A 9,914-nucleotide genomic window follows, 5' to 3' on the forward strand; every position below is an offset into this window, starting at 1 on the left:
AAAAGCAAATTGTGTTTGCAACTGAGAGAGGAAATTGGAAAGAAAGATGAAGAGGAGAACTAGGAACTGTATTTGAGATAGGGAACAGAAAGACAGACGGGAGAAGAAAAACTGTAGTCATACAGGTAGGTGATGGAAAATGTTAAGGTGTGGAGGAAAGAGATATTTTGCAATACAAAAAGAGACGAAGGAGTAAAATAGGTACCCCATTAATGTTTACTAGTGGAGGATAACATGGAAAGTAGTCATGCTCTTGTAGCTGTGATGATCCAAATGTGTGGCCGTGTTTGTAAGTAAAAGTAGTATCTTTTGTTATACAAAGCCATTGAGCAGGTCATCTTCAGGTTTGGAACAGAAGTAGCAAACTTTAAAGCTAAATACAAAAGATGGACCATTCATTGTATCAGGTGCATAAATTGGTTGGGAGGAGGAATGGAATTTACAAGGTGCCATAAAACTGGTATTGCTATTGAATTAGTAGTTTTTATCCAACAGTTAGAATTTTAGTTCCCAGGCTTGTATTTTGGAGGTCTTTCATTGAGCTTCAGTACTCACGAGTCAGGAATAGAGCAGTTGTTTTCTGAGGAGTATTCTCCCATTAGCTGGGCCCTTTTGTCCTTTTATCTGTTACCTGGGTGTGTTTGGTTTATTGTGTAGTGGTGGTTTAGTTTTGCCCACGTTACTTTAAGGGCTTTACTGGATGAAGTATATCGTGTTTTGGTCAAGATGGATTTGCAGGCATTTTTATGATTCCATCACAGAGAACAATTATTGTGGAAATACGTTGACAAACTTTGCTGCTTAGGGACAGCCTGAATCAGGTCCCTGCATGTTTTTTCACATAGTTTCATTTTAATGATGAGTGCACGAGTGTTGGGGAGCTGTTTAAAGTACAGGAGGGCAGGTCTGGGGGGACAAAAATCATTCAAAACAAAGACGTTTTTCCAGGATAGGCTGGAGCAGTTTAAGGGTGCACATTACATAGCGGGTGGTAAACAAAGGAAACATTATCAGCGGGGTTTTATTCTTCTCTTGAAGTAAATTATGAAATGGTATTTGAGTGCCTATTTAATGGCCTTGTCTTTTAGAGGTCCTCTGTAGGTTGTTGCAAAAGGTATCGTAAGTGTCCCACTCAGCGCAAACGCAGTGGAAGAAGCAAGAGAGGAAGAGAACCAAAGCTGAGAGATGAGGGCAAATAGCTGGGAGAGAAGCACGTGAAGAATACAGATTAAAAAAACTGAACCAGAAAAAGTGGATGTTGGGGAGGGGATAAATAAGAGTAAGAGCTGATTGGATGATTGGGCCCTGTTTTTAGCAGAATTTGTGCCATCGGGTATCGTTTGATATTTTACCCTTTTTTTTTTTTACTTTGTCTGTTTTTGCATGGTGGGAATTTGTCTTGTATGAGTAGCACTGCCATTCTATTAGAACTGGGTTTGATTGTTTTGGTTAAACAATAGCAGGCATATTTTCAGACATGTACCACAACAAGGCTTCTGTGTTGTATGTCTGAATGGCTGCATTCTCTATCTGCAGTTGGTCCCTACGAGGAAAGGATGAATGGTTTCGCTTAACAAATTAGGTGGGTATTTTGCTGTAAGTTAAGTGATTAAAAAAACCACAAAAATGAAACAAATTTAAATTTAGGTGTGAGTAAAAACACATTGTGAAGATGGGAAGTTCTTGAAAGGATAAAATAGCTCATGAACATAAATTTAACAACCCCTCATAGAGTATTTAATGGAAGTATGTTTTAAAGGGAATTCAAAGGTGTTGCTAAGGGAGCCTTGTGGTGTTTGTTGCCTGGGTTTTTTTGTACTGGAGCAAGCTACCAATAACGTTTCTCTGGAGTTGGCATATGTTGAAAGATTCATTGTGACAAAAAGAACTTAGCAAAAGGAAATCCTAGTGCTGACATGGCCCTGGGAGCACTACGGTAAAGAAAATAAAGCATCATAATTAGCGGAATAAGCAGAGCATTTAAAATTAAGAGATTGCCTCTTTATTTTAATTTGAAAGAAATTCAAGTGATGTTGGTTCTAGAATGCAGATACTTTATCAAAATATGTGTAGTAATCACTGGTTTATGCCCATGGCTGCTATTACTTCCTTAATTCACCGTCTCATTTGATCCTTCCGTAAACAACAGTCTTCTCCAGTTTTTATCAGAGTGGCGTCAAACAACATCTTCCTAATACTAAAATCAGATATAGACAAAGAAAGGAAGAAACTCTTGTCTTTTGCCAGAGCACAGTGGACTTTAGCTTATTGTCACAGATTGATAGCTCTTGAGATATTTGAAAAAGATGGGAGCTGGTAGAAAAAGAAATATAACTCAGAACGACAGCTTCAGGTTTTTTGTGAAGAAACTCTGTTGACTCAACTAATTTTTGTTTTATGAAATGACCTTTGAGGATTGAACAGTAGATGTGATTAAGCCTCTTGAGAACGTAGTGTATCACCAAAACGATGCTTACTAGAGAAAGGGAAATATTATTCTAAATTATTTTTTTCTCTTTTTTGGTAGTTTCTAAAAATGCTTCCAGCTGTTCAAATGTCTGATGCTTTTTCCTTTCTTTTTTTCTTTTTGAGAAGAGAGAGAGACTTTTATTTTCCAGCAAATATGTGTACTTTAAGTAATGTGAGACCTCTCTTGTGACCAGCAGTGTAACTCTTCTTAAATGTAAAAACCACTGTAATCCTTTTCCAGCATTCCATATTTTCCCACTGGGGCTGCTGAACCAGCTATCCAAAAGTTGGTTTTATGGTACTGTAACTCAGCGTCATGCTTTTAACCTGAAATTGTACTGTGTTTTGGATTCTAGCTCCTATAGAAAATAAGTAGTGAACATCTTCAGAAGAAATTATTCCCTTATGCAATCCTGAAATAATAACACATAATGAAGACATATCAGAAAAACACACGTGGATTACGTTTGATAGTCTGAGGTGTCAGCTCTGCTTTTTTTCATGTTTGATGTAATTATTTTTCTGATTCACTTAAGACAGGCCGAAATATTGCTTAATAATTGCTTTCTGGTGACATAAATGCAGCTGGTGCTGCATGGAGTTCTCTAAATGCCTTACCAACAAAGATAAGAGGAGCAGAGGGCAGCAGTTAAGTGAAGAAGTCAGGGAGGAGAAGGAAAATAGGGCAAGGAAGAATTTAATATGGATTAGAAACCAGGCACAAAAAAGGGTTGATACAGAAGCAAAATGACCTCTGAGTTAAAAACTTGGGGAGAGTAAAAGAGGGGTTTCTTTCCAAAGCAGTAAGTCTAAAATGGAAATTACAGCACTGCCAGTAACAGAAAAGGCAGAGGTGTTCAAAAATATTTCTGCTTTGTCTTCAGTGGAAAGCCAAATGGAAGAATTCATATCATACGTTGATAAAATACTTTACAGATGTTAAATAGCAGCTTGTACAGTGGGTCAGACTTAAATCAGTGTGCAAAAATTAAATATATATCGAAAGTAATGGAGCTTAGTATCATAGATGATACTAAGATGGAAATGAAGAGAATAGATTATTGTAACGCAGCAATATTGATGGCTCAGAAAATACGTATTTCAGTTTATCAAAAGATTAAAATACCTTAATTGTGATACAAAAGCAGAAATTTGAAAGGTTGAACACTGGTCTAAAAACAAGTGTTTAACAAGAGCCGGTAGCTGCAAGTTGAAATTAGACAAATTTGCCCCTAATTTTTAGTTTATTTTTTTGACAGCAGGGACAACTGAGCACTGGAACACACGTGAAGGATGGTGCTGGGGTTGACTGATCAGCACTAGAAATGTACCCCGAAACTGGACTATTTTCTCAAAAATATGCCCTAAGTTCAGATTAATTCAGAGAAGTTCTGTAGCCATAGTTATGCTAGAGGACAGCCGTCTTTTCTGGTCTTACGAGCTATGAATGAAGAGAATGTCTTTGGAAGGAGGTTTTGCCACGAGGGTAGCAAGTCCCCGCTCGCTGAGTAACTGTCCTGCTGACGGCTTCACGGCTAGGGAGGAATTCATGAGTGGAGAGCTGGAGAAGCAGTGTAAGCCAAAGCGCCTCCTCTGCTTGCTATTAAGTGGGAGGCACTGTGCATCTGCTATTTCAGATTGCTTCTGGGCAAAGTATTGGAGATTTTCTGTTCCCAGAGCCAGGGGTTTATTTACGTGGTGTTGGGAATGAGTTCAACTGAGTGCTTTACCCTGGCAGATTTGCAGTATACCAAAAGGGGTATATTACATTAAAATTCGAAGAACTTGAGAATTGAAAATGCATGATTGCAGAAAGGAAGCACACGGATTTCCCTGGGAGAAGGACCGTGGGAGAACAGCTAGTGTGCTTGGGGAGGAGAGGGAAGGAGATAAAAGATAAGGAAGTATAAATCAGCACCAGCAGGACTGCCTGTCGGCCCTTCTGATCTTCCCCAGGCTGAGATTTGTTTACCTTTTAAGTCCGCTGCGGCTGCTCTTCAACAGATGGCTCTTTAAACAGAGCGCCGCGGCATGCTGGAGCTGCACAGTTGTAGGAAATCGTTACGGCTTGTTGTTTGGAGGAAGTATCCAAAAAATCTGTTTAAGACAAAATACTTAAACGAGAAGCAAAGTGCCGATAAAGATTGACGGGATGACTATTTGGTGCTCTGCTGGCATGTAGATGTAGGGAGCAGGATGCCGTTTGCCAAGCAGCTGCCTATGAGCCTGTAGCCTCTACGGCAACTTGCAGATGGCTAAAGCTTACCATTCCGGCTGCCTTCGCGCTTGATGAGAAGAAACAGGTGCCTTCAAATTGGGACATATCCTACCTGTCTTGGGATGGGATGAACCAGCTCATGCACATGCCTTTGTTGCTCCAGTAACTATAGAGAGAGCACAGGTGGCTAGAATATAAGTGTCAGGAATCCTGTTTTAAATTCAGAACACCTCAAAGCACCAAACTTACTCTTTTTTCTTTTTTTGACGTTACCATTTTTCAGTCATCAAATGTCACCATCGTTTGCTTTTCCTGCCTGTCATATATGACTGAGTTTATACATTAATGACGGTATCATGTAGTATAATATTAAAATAGTTGCAGAAGATGCTTTTAATTAATCTTCGGGATATCTTGGGTTTTATGAAGTGGCTTTTGGCAATTGTCCCTCCAACTCCTTACAGCCCCCTCACTTTATACCTTAGACACCTCCAAACGGCTCCCTTCTCCCTCGGCTCTTACAGCTGCAGTGGGGCATGACCCAAGGGGGTAGGAGGAGGTGAGGGGTGATTTGGACTGTGACTCTGACCTGGTGGTTGTGATCATGTCAGAGGAAGATCAAAATGGCAGAATGGTATTCTGCCCACAGCTGCTACTGGCACCTGCCCATATAGCCTGAAGTGCATCTCATGCTTGAACAGCATTTCTCACCCGCCTTCCCTGTGCCGCGGGAGGTGAGTGTTAGGAGAGCTGGGCCTTGGGGAAATGCCCCAAATGTGACCCGCTGAGAAGGCGTAGCATTGCCAAGCTGGGGCAAGTCAGGATGAACGAGCCCCTTTAGGTTGCATGCTACAGGACAGCAGCTCCCAATACACTGCAGGCAGCTGGACCTCATGAATAATAGTAATTTATCAAGTAGGTGTTTGAATATTGGCTTGTCCCTTAAGCAAGGTCAGAAGCCTGTGTTTGGCTGACATTTGCAGCAGCCCTTAATGTAAGGGTTGGGCAAGCTCACTGAGCTCCTCTAGCATACAATAGGTTAGCAGGGCAGTTGTTAAAAATAAAGTCTGGTTATTAACAGTACCCTTCAGAAGTAGTCACAAGGGCTCAATCATAGCCTACTTTCAGTGTTCAAAATATATATGAAAGAAAAAAGCTTATAAAGTCAGAAGGGGTTGCTGGTGTCACGTAGTGCACACTCCTACCAACCCCACTTTTCTTCCTCATGAAGGTGGAATCAAGTTAACTCACTTTGCAGCCCTCTGTACAGAGCCAAATCCTCATCCAGGATAAATTTCCCTAGCTCAAATGAAGTCATTAAAGACCTACGTTATTTATACCTGTTGAGCATTTTCCCCCAAGGTCATTTGACAGGCATCCCAGCTCCTGGTAGCTGAGCCACAGCATCTGCTCTCGACAGCCGTGAGCTGCAGGGAGGCAGCTTATTGACGGCCTGGGAGGAAATGAGTATCTTCAGCTTTGAACAGCTGATAATGCTGGAGTCCAGAAGTGATTGCATTTCTTCACGTGGATTTTAGAAATGAAAAAGGCAGCAAAATTGCCTTGAATGTCTTTGCTTAGAATGCTTCTCTTGACATACAGATGTGCTCAGTTGTCTACACTTTAGTTCCCAGAAGAATACAGTTGTAACAGAAACAGTTATAAGAGAGCCCTGGGGGAATACAAGTGATATAGCAACTTTTATAACATACTAAAACTTCTATAAAACTAATTATATGTGTTATCAAAATGATTCATGCTAGCCATAATAAATCCCATTCATTACAAATGAGAGTTGAAATTACAGTTCACTGTCTCTTAACAACATTTGCGTAAATAGCACACACTGTCGCGATAGGGTTGAAAAAGGAATTCCCAAAGAACTGGAGATGTAACTGCATGCTGCAAGAAAGAGGCAGTTCTATTAGGATCTGTAACCCAACTCAGCTGTCAGAGACCAGATAAGTTCTGATCAGACCTGATTCCTCACCATCCTGGCAAATTATCTTCTTATTTTTCTTTAAGTTTAATTTGTTGTCTTGCCCAACAAATGCGTCCTTCATGCGTTGACAAGTGCCTTGTGTCTGTAGGTATTGCTCTTGCTGAAGCTATTTAACATTGAAGGTCTTTTGCAACAGTGCTTAATTGCTGGTGGTGTTTTCCCTAAATAGGGATTTAGATAACTTGATCTACCTAATCAAATTAGTTATCTTTGATTCAATCTGGTCTTTAAGCCAAATTCCCAAGATGAGGTGGTTTTAGTAGTTTGTTCAGTTTGTAACCTCTGTTTTCCAAGAAAATCTGCTTTTATTTTTTTCTTTCTTTGGTTTCTGACAGTCTCAAATGTGTGTAAAAAACTGATGTAGGCTGGCTGAGTACAGGGAAACAGCTAATTTGACATTCTATTTCTTACTTTGTGAGCTAGTCCATTTTACACGCCTTTCCCTTGGTCTGTCCAAAGTGTCTGTTTAGCTGCTCTAAAGCCTGTGCCTCGCTGGCTTTACTCTGATTTTTTTTTCCTTCTTCCCTGCTTCATGTTTGTTTCTCATCCCGTCTTGCATCTCCAGCTTTATCTGTTTCATTTGGCAAAAAAGACATTTCACAAACTGAAATGGTCCGTAAAGGCTAAACTCTTTTTATAACTCGTTCTCTGTGTGTTGGGACCCTTTGTGCCAACTGAAAACACTTCAAATCCCAGTCACTGCACCCTACGTAACAGGTCACTTCGGTGTAACCTGTTTAGAAGTGCAGGACTTGTTTAAATAAACCAGACCCTTGAGCTTTTCTCTTACTTTTTCATTATTCACCTCAGTTTTTAGGCTGGAGAAGTGAGGCTGTGCGCCTTGTATCGACGTCGGGACTGGGGAAGGTGACAGTCTGAGCTCACATTATCCTCAGCCAGAGGCCCCTTTGGTGCACCAGCTCTGGGTAGAAGATCCATCAGTGCTCCCAGTCAACCAAGGGACACGTGTATGTTTTATTAGCTCTGGTCCTCTGAAAATGTGTTTAAGGGCCAAAGTTAGTGTGGTGCTTCTGTGATTTCTTGAGAGGCTTTGTTAAAAGTGAGAGCCGCCCGGATAGCTTATTTATTTATCAAGACCTGAAAGAACAGTTGCAGTATGTACATGGAAATGGGAGACACATGAAGTTGGAGCTAGTGGTTTGGCTGATGTGCCAGAAGTTTATTTTATCTCCCCCTAAATGTTGGGGCAAATGATGGGGTGGGTGAAAAGTTTTGGTTTTCTGCATATTTTTTAAAAGTCCTCGTTATGCCAAATCATCTGAGCCAGCTTTGGGCCCTCCCTTTTATACTGCTGCTGCTTCTCACCACCCTCCACTGACCTGAAACCTGTATTTTATTGATCTTTTAGGTTAGGTTTGAATGTGTTTTGTTTTCTTTCAGAATCCATTCAGAGGATCTGAGTTCTCTCTGCCCGGGAATACCCCAAGTGCAGGAAATCCCCCAGATAAATTAACCCCATTTACGTTGACTTACCCTGTAGAGGAATTTCATCAGGATTCAGGGTGCTGCTCTCCAGCCCCACCACCCCATTGGCGAGGCTAACGCTGTGAGAGACAAACTCTGTCTCTGTGGGCAACTCATTCTCCCACCTTTTATTTGCCTTTTTTTACCTAAAACCTGCACCCTCCTATGCATTGCTATTTGTACAAATACTAACAGAAAGGTAAGCAAGTGTCTGGCAGGGCCGACGTAATCTGTAATTACGTCTGTAATCTCTCTCTTCGTTAGTACTGCCCTAATGCTGTAAATGCTGTTAAAAAGTTAAACAAGCAATGTACAGAATATCAAAGAAATTTTAATTCATATTCTGACTTCCAGAAACTCTGGGGTCATTCAGTTCAGAAGTACTCCAGAAAACCAGGAGGTTTTCTGGGGTATTCTAATGGGGCTTCAGAGAGCCCCAGCTTTGCGCTTGAAAATGTTTGGATTTAACATTTTTTGCAACTTTCCTACTTCAGCCAAAGCCCACCCGAAGCTACAGAGGGAAACTCAGCAGCATTACTGGGACGGAGCTGCGCCGTATCTACTTGTGCAGGGCTAGATGCTAGGCTACACCTGCAGATGGCCTGTTTATATGAGCGGACATTTCCAAATCCCAGCAGAAAGGCGCGATGGACCAGGTGAAGGTGTGCTGCAAGGCAGACTTGCCCTGCAGGCTGTGCAGACGTCGGCGCAGCTGCCCCGAGCAGTGCCCTGCGGCCTCTTTGGAGCTGCTGCATCTCACCTGCTGCATCACTGTCGTGGTTTAACCCCAGCCGGCAAGGAGGCTGCCGCAGCGTTTCTCTAGCACTCATTCCCGGCCCTGGGAGTTCACTCAAGCAGCTGCCGGAGAATGGGAATAACTGAGCCGTGGGATTTTAACTCACTTGAGGTTTCTTGTTCATGGAGGGCCATTTATTTGTGCACACACCTCGAGAGGAGTCCCTTACCTTACGCTCAGGAGTGCTTGAGTGACTTGGGAGCCTAAAGAGCTGCTAATGCCTGAGTCGCTTCTGCAGGTGGGACTTTGAAAACTCTCCCTGAGGTGATGAGCTCGAGTATGTCTTTAGAAGTCAAAGTATATAACTATTTGCTTCTTGGGACAGAACCATTGTAGATACAGCTGCCATCACACCCTCATTATTTTAGCTGCTCCCGTACCACCTCCCTGTTACTTGTTGACAGTCCCAAGGGCTTCCTGAACTCAGAACTTGTCTTGATATTTGCTTGCCCTTCCCACACTTTGCCTGGCTGTTGTGTACACGTGAATCTCCTAAATATAGAAAAGAATGCAAAGGATAAGGAGTCGCAGACATGCTTTGCAGATGCACCCTGGGTGAGCAGCTCAGCTGGCTACAGTACATGCAAGCATGCTGTGGTTCACATCAGACCATCCCAGAACAGCCTGGGAGTAGGACACGTCCCATCTGTTAGACAATGCACACAGCAGATGAGTATGAGTGTGTCTAGTAGGAGTATTTCTATAGTGGCAACATACTCGGACGATGAAATGAGGTGGCTGATCCAAGCTTCTCCTTCCTGAACCCCCAAGAAGGCAGCATTTTGCTGCAGACCTACGTTGCTTGTCCAAGGGCTGGCTGCCAGCATGCTGCCAACAGGCTGCTGGCGCCTGCCAGCGGGATTGGGAAGATGTGGTTTCAGCTGCAGAGGCAGACGACAAATTACTGTCCGTAGATGAATCTCTGAGCAATTGAAATGTGAATA

This window comes from Aptenodytes forsteri, unplaced genomic scaffold, assembly GCF_000699145.1.
Source record: "Aptenodytes forsteri isolate BGI_AS27 unplaced genomic scaffold, ASM69914v1 Scaffold155, whole genome shotgun sequence".
NCBI lineage: Eukaryota > Metazoa > Chordata > Aves > Sphenisciformes > Spheniscidae > Aptenodytes > Aptenodytes forsteri.